General features: G+C 39.4%; 1 non-coding gene across 1 annotated transcript; it reads right to left on the bottom strand.

Annotated features, from left to right (window-relative positions):
- Nucleotides 1-6101: 6101 nt before the first annotated feature.
- LOC148041139 (small nucleolar RNA SNORD36) lies at nt 6102-6169 on the bottom strand. The gene has a single exon (XR_015692664.1). It is a non-coding gene; the product is annotated as a small nucleolar RNA SNORD36 (small nucleolar RNA).
- Between the last annotated feature and the right edge of the window lie 665 nt (nt 6170-6834).

Below are 6834 nucleotides of genomic sequence, written 5' to 3'. Positions count from 1 at the left end.
CGCTCACATGTCTCATTTGATGTTGTGCACTTAACCTAGCCATGCATGCCAATTCATAGCATGAGTAGATTGATGTAAATCAGTTGGCTTGTGCATATGCAAGCTATTCCAATCATGTCAAGGTGCACTTATAGCTCACATATAATTTTAGATAAGGTGGACCACATGTAACCAATGTGCACATGTCCTCTTTTCATCATCTTTAGCCAGTGTGTCCACTTGTTGGTGACTAATACCAACAAGCCAACTACAAATCTCTTATCTATGAAATGTATAAGTAAATTAACTTGGTTAATTTGATGAGGCCAAGTTTTCCTTCCATGGACAGTGTGGTTGGCTATATTCTACTTCAAGGTTATAGGAACTTGCAAAAGTCAATGGAGCATCCTAAAATGACGATACTTTAATTACTATATCAAGTCACTTCATATACATATCTTTGATTGATTGATGGATAATATGCCTTTCTCTATCTCTTTCGTATACACCTTCATTGCATTATCTTTCTCTAGCTAAAAACCATTCGTGCTTTATCCACCTATTGATACTTGCATGCAATTGTAAGTGGGATGGTCTATAAGTCACTACATATGTACCAATTGACTTGCCAATGTGTTATCTCTTATCCTCAAGCTTTGTTATATATGTCACCACATAGGTCAATTGATTCCCTAAATGCATGCATTGATTCCTTAAATTGTTCCTGCGCGTCTGTAAGCGCGTGTAACATGAATTATCTGCGCATATACACGCGCAATTACATGCACTGACAGACGCACCACGCAAGTATAGAAAAATTTAAAAAAAGTTGTGGCTTTCTTTTCAAACATGTGCTTTCCTGCATTTTTTGCGTGTTTTCTGCAGTTCGAGCTCGACATCACTACTCGTGTCTATCTATCACTTCATGAAGACAATGAGGCAAGGAAATAAGAGTAAAAAGAGGACAGGAGGAAAGAAGAGCCAAAGAGTAAAGAACAAGAGCCAAATAGCAAGAAAGAGAACAAGATTGAAGCAACTTACCAAGGGAAGGGAGAAGGAGGACAAGGAGCTTACAACCTAGCCGCCGCCACCCATTGGAACAAGCAAAGAAGGTGAGTTCTTCTTCTCTCTCTCAATCTTGTTTGCTTTCTCTGTTTGTTTGTCTCTCTCTTCTCTCTCTTCACATGCTGGATCTTGTCATCTATGGAGGTTTTTTAGCTTTGTTTTTTAAGCAAGTTTGAGAAGAAATGGTGCGACTGTGTGCGTCTATCAGCGCGTCCAGATGATAGTGTAGACGTAGCTATAGACGCGAAAATAGACGCACTGACAGACGCCCATAGAGACGCGCTGACAGACGCTCACAGAGATGCAGGTGTAGACGTGCACACAGACGCATGTATAGACGTTGTATGCAATATGTTTTGTCTTCACAAGGTAATATGATTTTTCTTGTGTAGATGTGGAATCCTGGATCCTCCAGCACCCCATTCAACAAGGAGCAATTCATGGGGGAGATGACCAATTATCTTGGTCTCCCTCCCACTGCAGAGGAGGTTTTCAGTGTGATGTCTAGGACACCTATCACATCTTTGCCTACACAGGGATCAACTGAGGTACATGGATCAGCCGAAGCACGTGCATATGCAAAAGCACGTGTATCGAGTGAGATAGAGGGTAGTGCACATCGAGGGAGGAGGGAGAGTGGTGCGGGAGGGCGAGGAGGTCGAGGGATTTGTGGGGGTTGCCTAGGTGGTGGCTCTCGATCACCCTCACCGGAAAATGAGAGAGGTGAGCCTCCACATATATACTACTCTATCACTGATGTTGGTGGTATCTTGCATGACTTTGAGGGGAGGGAAGTGATAGCCTACTTGAGGAGTGTCGTGCATGCCACATACAAAGATTGCATGATTCCCTTCGAGCACCAAAAAAATGGTTTGTGGAAAGAGGTGTTGCGGGCAATACATAAAAGGTACCCTAATCCCAAGAATTCACGATTCTCAGATGATTGGGGATGGTCAAAGGTGAGAGACGCGCTTCATAACAAGAGGTCTCACCTTATGACGCGCACCAAGGAGTCATTATGGAGACAAGAGCAGGGGCGCCCTGGATATGGCCAACCACCCAATTGCCACCGCAAGGAGTGGAAAGAGGCCAAGAAGAGACCAGCGGAGAAAATGACAAGTTGCCAGCATGCAGAGGCGCGACATATCCAGATGGCAACTATGGGATCGTCGCATTATGGATTGGGTGGCAGGGAGTCATGGGAGGCTGAGTTTGTAAGTATTATTTGATTTCTTTTTTTAAATTAAATTTTGTAATTTGTTTCACTTCATTATGTAGTGTGTTTTAATACGTTGTATGTTCAAATTGTTTTGTAGTATCATATCGTTGGTAGGATGCCTACTCCTAGAGAGGTAGGCTACCATCGAGGTCATAACCGGGCGTCCACTTGGCAGCATTTCTATGAGGAGGGACTCATCACGGAGGAGCAATATAATCGCGCCATGAGGATTCCACCACCAAAAGAGGTATGTTTTATTTTTTACATGAAAAGTATAGATAACTCTAATTTACTGGTTGTAATGGTATTTATATACCTTAATCCTTTGTGTAGGCGAACCCTGATGTAGTTGAGGATAGCGAATGGGGGGACTAGCAGTAGCGGTGGCGGCAACGGCAGCGACACAGGCAGCGGTGGTGGTAGCGATGATGATGCCTCTTCTGAGGAGATATAGAGGAGCCCCATGCATGCACGCCTCCCCTTGGCTTGTAATTTTCATTTTTGATATGTATTACTTTCAGCTAGTGCTTGCGACCATGACGTCACAAGCACTAGAATTCATAATGTAAAAACGTTTCATCTATATATATGAAATTTTGTGTGCTACATACATTGTTTTGTTTTCAGTATCCAATCTTCGAAATAATCTTTCTCTATTTTCCCTAAGCATACAATTTGATGTTGATGGGGGGAAAAAAACTTTTTTTCATACCTCTGTTTTGCGCGTCTATCAGCGCGTCTAAATTGCAGGATAAATGCACGTCTATTCTTGTAAAAAACTTTCAGAGTAAACGCGGTTTTAGACGCATAGATACACGCTTGTATAGACGGACAATATGAATATGTCCACTTTTTTATAAATATAATTATATATTTACGTAGCATGTTTATACGTGCGTCTATAGGCACGTCTAAGTGTGCGTGTAACTCTAATCATAAGCGCGCTTTTAGACGTGATTTTGTAGATGCGGAAATAGACGCATTAATAAACGCGCCCGACATTTTTTTTCACAATTCAAATATTGCATCTACAAGCGCGTCTATGGAGCCTTTTTGTTGTAGTGTCATACAAGTGTACTCATCCTTTACTTATTTGTTTCTATTGATGCATACTCACTCCTTATAAGTATTTTGGTTTGATTTTGAGACAACATGTAGTTCTTCTATCTTCAGGTTTGCTGTGATGTGGAGATGCTCAATTCATCCTAAAGATACTCTATTGTCTTGATCTACCTCTTTCCCTCTCCTCTTTCCTAACTTGCTTTCTTGAGACTTCCTGTCTTTGTGGCCTTCACATTCATCCCTTCGACATTGATCTACCTCTTTCTTTCTTGAGACTTCCTGTCTTTGTGGCCTTCACATTCATCTCTTCGACATTGTGGTGAACTCCAAGTGAAATGTGACATCATGATAGTAAGATTGGAGACAATAGGAATTGTGATCCTTATAGAGATTTAATCAAGGAATATAGTAAAAAGTAGATACAACTAATGGAAAAGTGTAGTCAGATAGTTGATGAGAAGATTCAGATATGGATTCTAGGATACAAGCAACTCAACTACTTATGGAGTTAGTACAAATGCTATTATCATAGCAAGTTAGAGATATGGAGGAATAAATTATTATACAAGAATTTGATTTGATGCATGATTTGGCATCAAAAGCCCTTCAACTAATACTAGAGAACGTGGAACTATTTGTTGGATAGGATGTATCTAGCTACCTCGGAGTTTTTTATGAGAATGCATTAGTCTAGTATGCTAGATGATTATAGGATTGGATGATTTGAATGTGTTGATAGTATTTTGTGAAGGCTAAATTCAAAGAAGGTCAAAGTAAGGTCATAGTATAAGGTTCTAATTTATTTGATGGATACATATATTGTGGAGCTTCATTGTATTATTTTGGGAACTTATGTATTATTATTGTACTCATGGACATCATCAAATTATCATGGATGTATCATTATTTGGTGAGAGCTAGGATCACTCATGTGGACATTGTATTTATCACCTAGAGTTGTATTTATTGCACTCACGATTGTTGCATGGGTTGCACATATGTATTTGTGATTAGATTAGCATAAGCTTAGTCTATTTAGACTAAGGTACAAGCGTACAATGAGGATTGACCAACCGAGATCCCACAAAGGGGGTAGGACAGCCAAGAGATGTTGCAAATCCTAATTCACAATGGTGGAAACCCTAAAATGCAAAAGGGATGCAAACCCTAATTCACAGGGGCGCAAATTCTAAAATGCAAAGTGGAGATAAACCCTAATTCTAAAATGGTGCATTATCCTAGAGAGGCAACCTAAACCTAATCCTAATTTTTGTATATATAAGGGTGGGAGGTCTTTTTTTAAATTTACCTTTTGGTGCATCCATGTTTAGAAGCTCTATTAGTACAACCATTCAATCTTTCTATTCTATCATCTTGCCTCCATTGTTGAGAGTGAAAGAGATAGATTGAGTGAGAGGTATGTTGAGCAAGGGATTGAGAGAAGGTGAAGCTCTTCGTCATCTTCTTTCTCTTCATCTTTTTCTCCACTAGCTTCTAGACTGGTTGGTGTGCTTGGTGGTGGATGTAAAGGAGTGATGGCATTGTATCGTGTTGTATATGGTCGTGAAATGATCTTTGAGTCTTCAAGCTTTCAGACTATAGTGCTGGAGCCCCGAGAGGAACACCAAGGAAAAGGGAATTCTCTTGCAAGAAAATCTATCTTGTAACATCAACAAGCTTGTTTATCATGTTTCATATGATCACAATGAAGAAAAGAACACCAGGCACAACAAATCTTCATGCAGCATCATGTAGATCTCCCACGGTTTTAATAGAATCAACCATATTCTTCAATATCTTCATAAAATCCATCAATAGAACAAAGAAAGCAAAAAAGTACACCATCTTTGAATGAAAATACATCACATAGTATTCATCTTCAATATCTTCATAGTCTTCTCTCTCAATCTCTCATATACAATCACTCTGTTTCAGTAGAATTGGCTATCTATGACTCTCTCTCTATCTCACTCCATCAATAATACATCATATCCTCACTACAATCTCTCAAAATTACTCTCAATAATCACTCTTAGGTCGTGGATACCCCTCCCAAGAGGTATGTCTGATATGAAGGGTCACCAGAGCCACTACAATGTCTCTTCATAGCTCACTACTGTCACTTCACTCTAGTCTTCTCTTGAGTCTTCAGCAGCTACTTCTTCCACTTCCTTAAGCTCTTTTGCACTTGTATTCACCTCTTTCCAAGGCTAGAAAACTTTCCCAAAGTCACACATACATTCCACAGAACACTTACAGAAGCATACAGAACAGTCTACAGAACAGTACCAGAACAGCTACAGTACAGAACAGAACAGAAACAGAACAGAAGCAGAAGCTCTACAGAAGACCTACAGAAGGTTACAGAAGGTTATCAAAACCACATAACTCATTCTCAAATCATTCCAAACTCTCACAAACCATTCAATAAACTTTCACAATATCTTATTCTTCATCAATCAATACTCCTTCCCTCCTTACAGAAGACAATCAGAACAAAACAGACCAAAACAGAACAAAACAGAAGGTATACAGAACCATTCAGAACCTATCAGAACATCACAGAACCACCAACAAACATCACGAACTTCCAAAACACAATCAATATCATCCAAAACACTCTCAAACCACTTCCAAATCAATCAATCATTCCATAAAATCAACCATTCAGCTCTCAAAAACAACAAAAATCAGCAAAAAAACAAGTCATTTCAACACTCAACATATCCCCACACTTAATAAGGAAGCGTCCTTGCGACCCAGGAAAAAGGGAATACAAGTTCAGGGAAAAGCTCAACTTTGATCTTCAATATATTTTCACAAAGAATCCATCCACCATGACCCCAACTTATAACCTGTTTCTGATATAAAAAATATAAAGAAAGGAAAACTCTTTATACATTAACACCTCTTATCAAACTAAAAATCACCACAAATTTGTAAAGGATATAAAAGTTTTCATCGTCTTCATCAGCATCAGCTTCAACTCTCCAACCACGACCCCATCTCTACAAATCTCCAAAACATAGCTCGTACACAAAATCCAATAGGAAACCACCACGTTTGTTTGACATAAAGGAACTCACAACACAAACACTAATACACAACACAACCATCTGAATGACTCCTTCAAAAAGAGAGTTTTTCATTAAAAGCTTCCACCATACATTGGAAAGGTATCAATGAAGATGATCCCTCTTAAAAGATTGATGTTGTCGGAATCGATCCATAGATAAGGATTCATCTACAAAGTTTTTAGGAGGATTTTGAAAAAATTGGAGACAGCACATCCTTTCCAACAGGACCAAGTATCTGCTAGGCAAACAGAGGGCATGAAAATACAGTATCTCCAGTTGCTGGGAATCAATACTAACATTGACATTCATGCACAACTTTGGAATAGGCTTTGAATCAGTATGAGAGTGCCTATGCATATACGCCAGGTACCAAGCAAAGTGAGCAGTTAATCTCACTGAGGGATCTGCAGACTGTGAATATTGTTGGGCAAA

Source organism: Lygodium microphyllum, chromosome 1 (assembly GCF_053477565.2).
Source record: "Lygodium microphyllum isolate KBCC chromosome 1, Lygodium_microphyllum_v1.1.10, whole genome shotgun sequence".
Classification (NCBI taxonomy): Eukaryota; Viridiplantae; Streptophyta; class Polypodiopsida; order Schizaeales; family Lygodiaceae; genus Lygodium; species Lygodium microphyllum.
The sequence above is the reverse complement of the archived record's forward strand: the minus strand, read 5'-3'. Positions and strand labels throughout refer to the sequence as shown.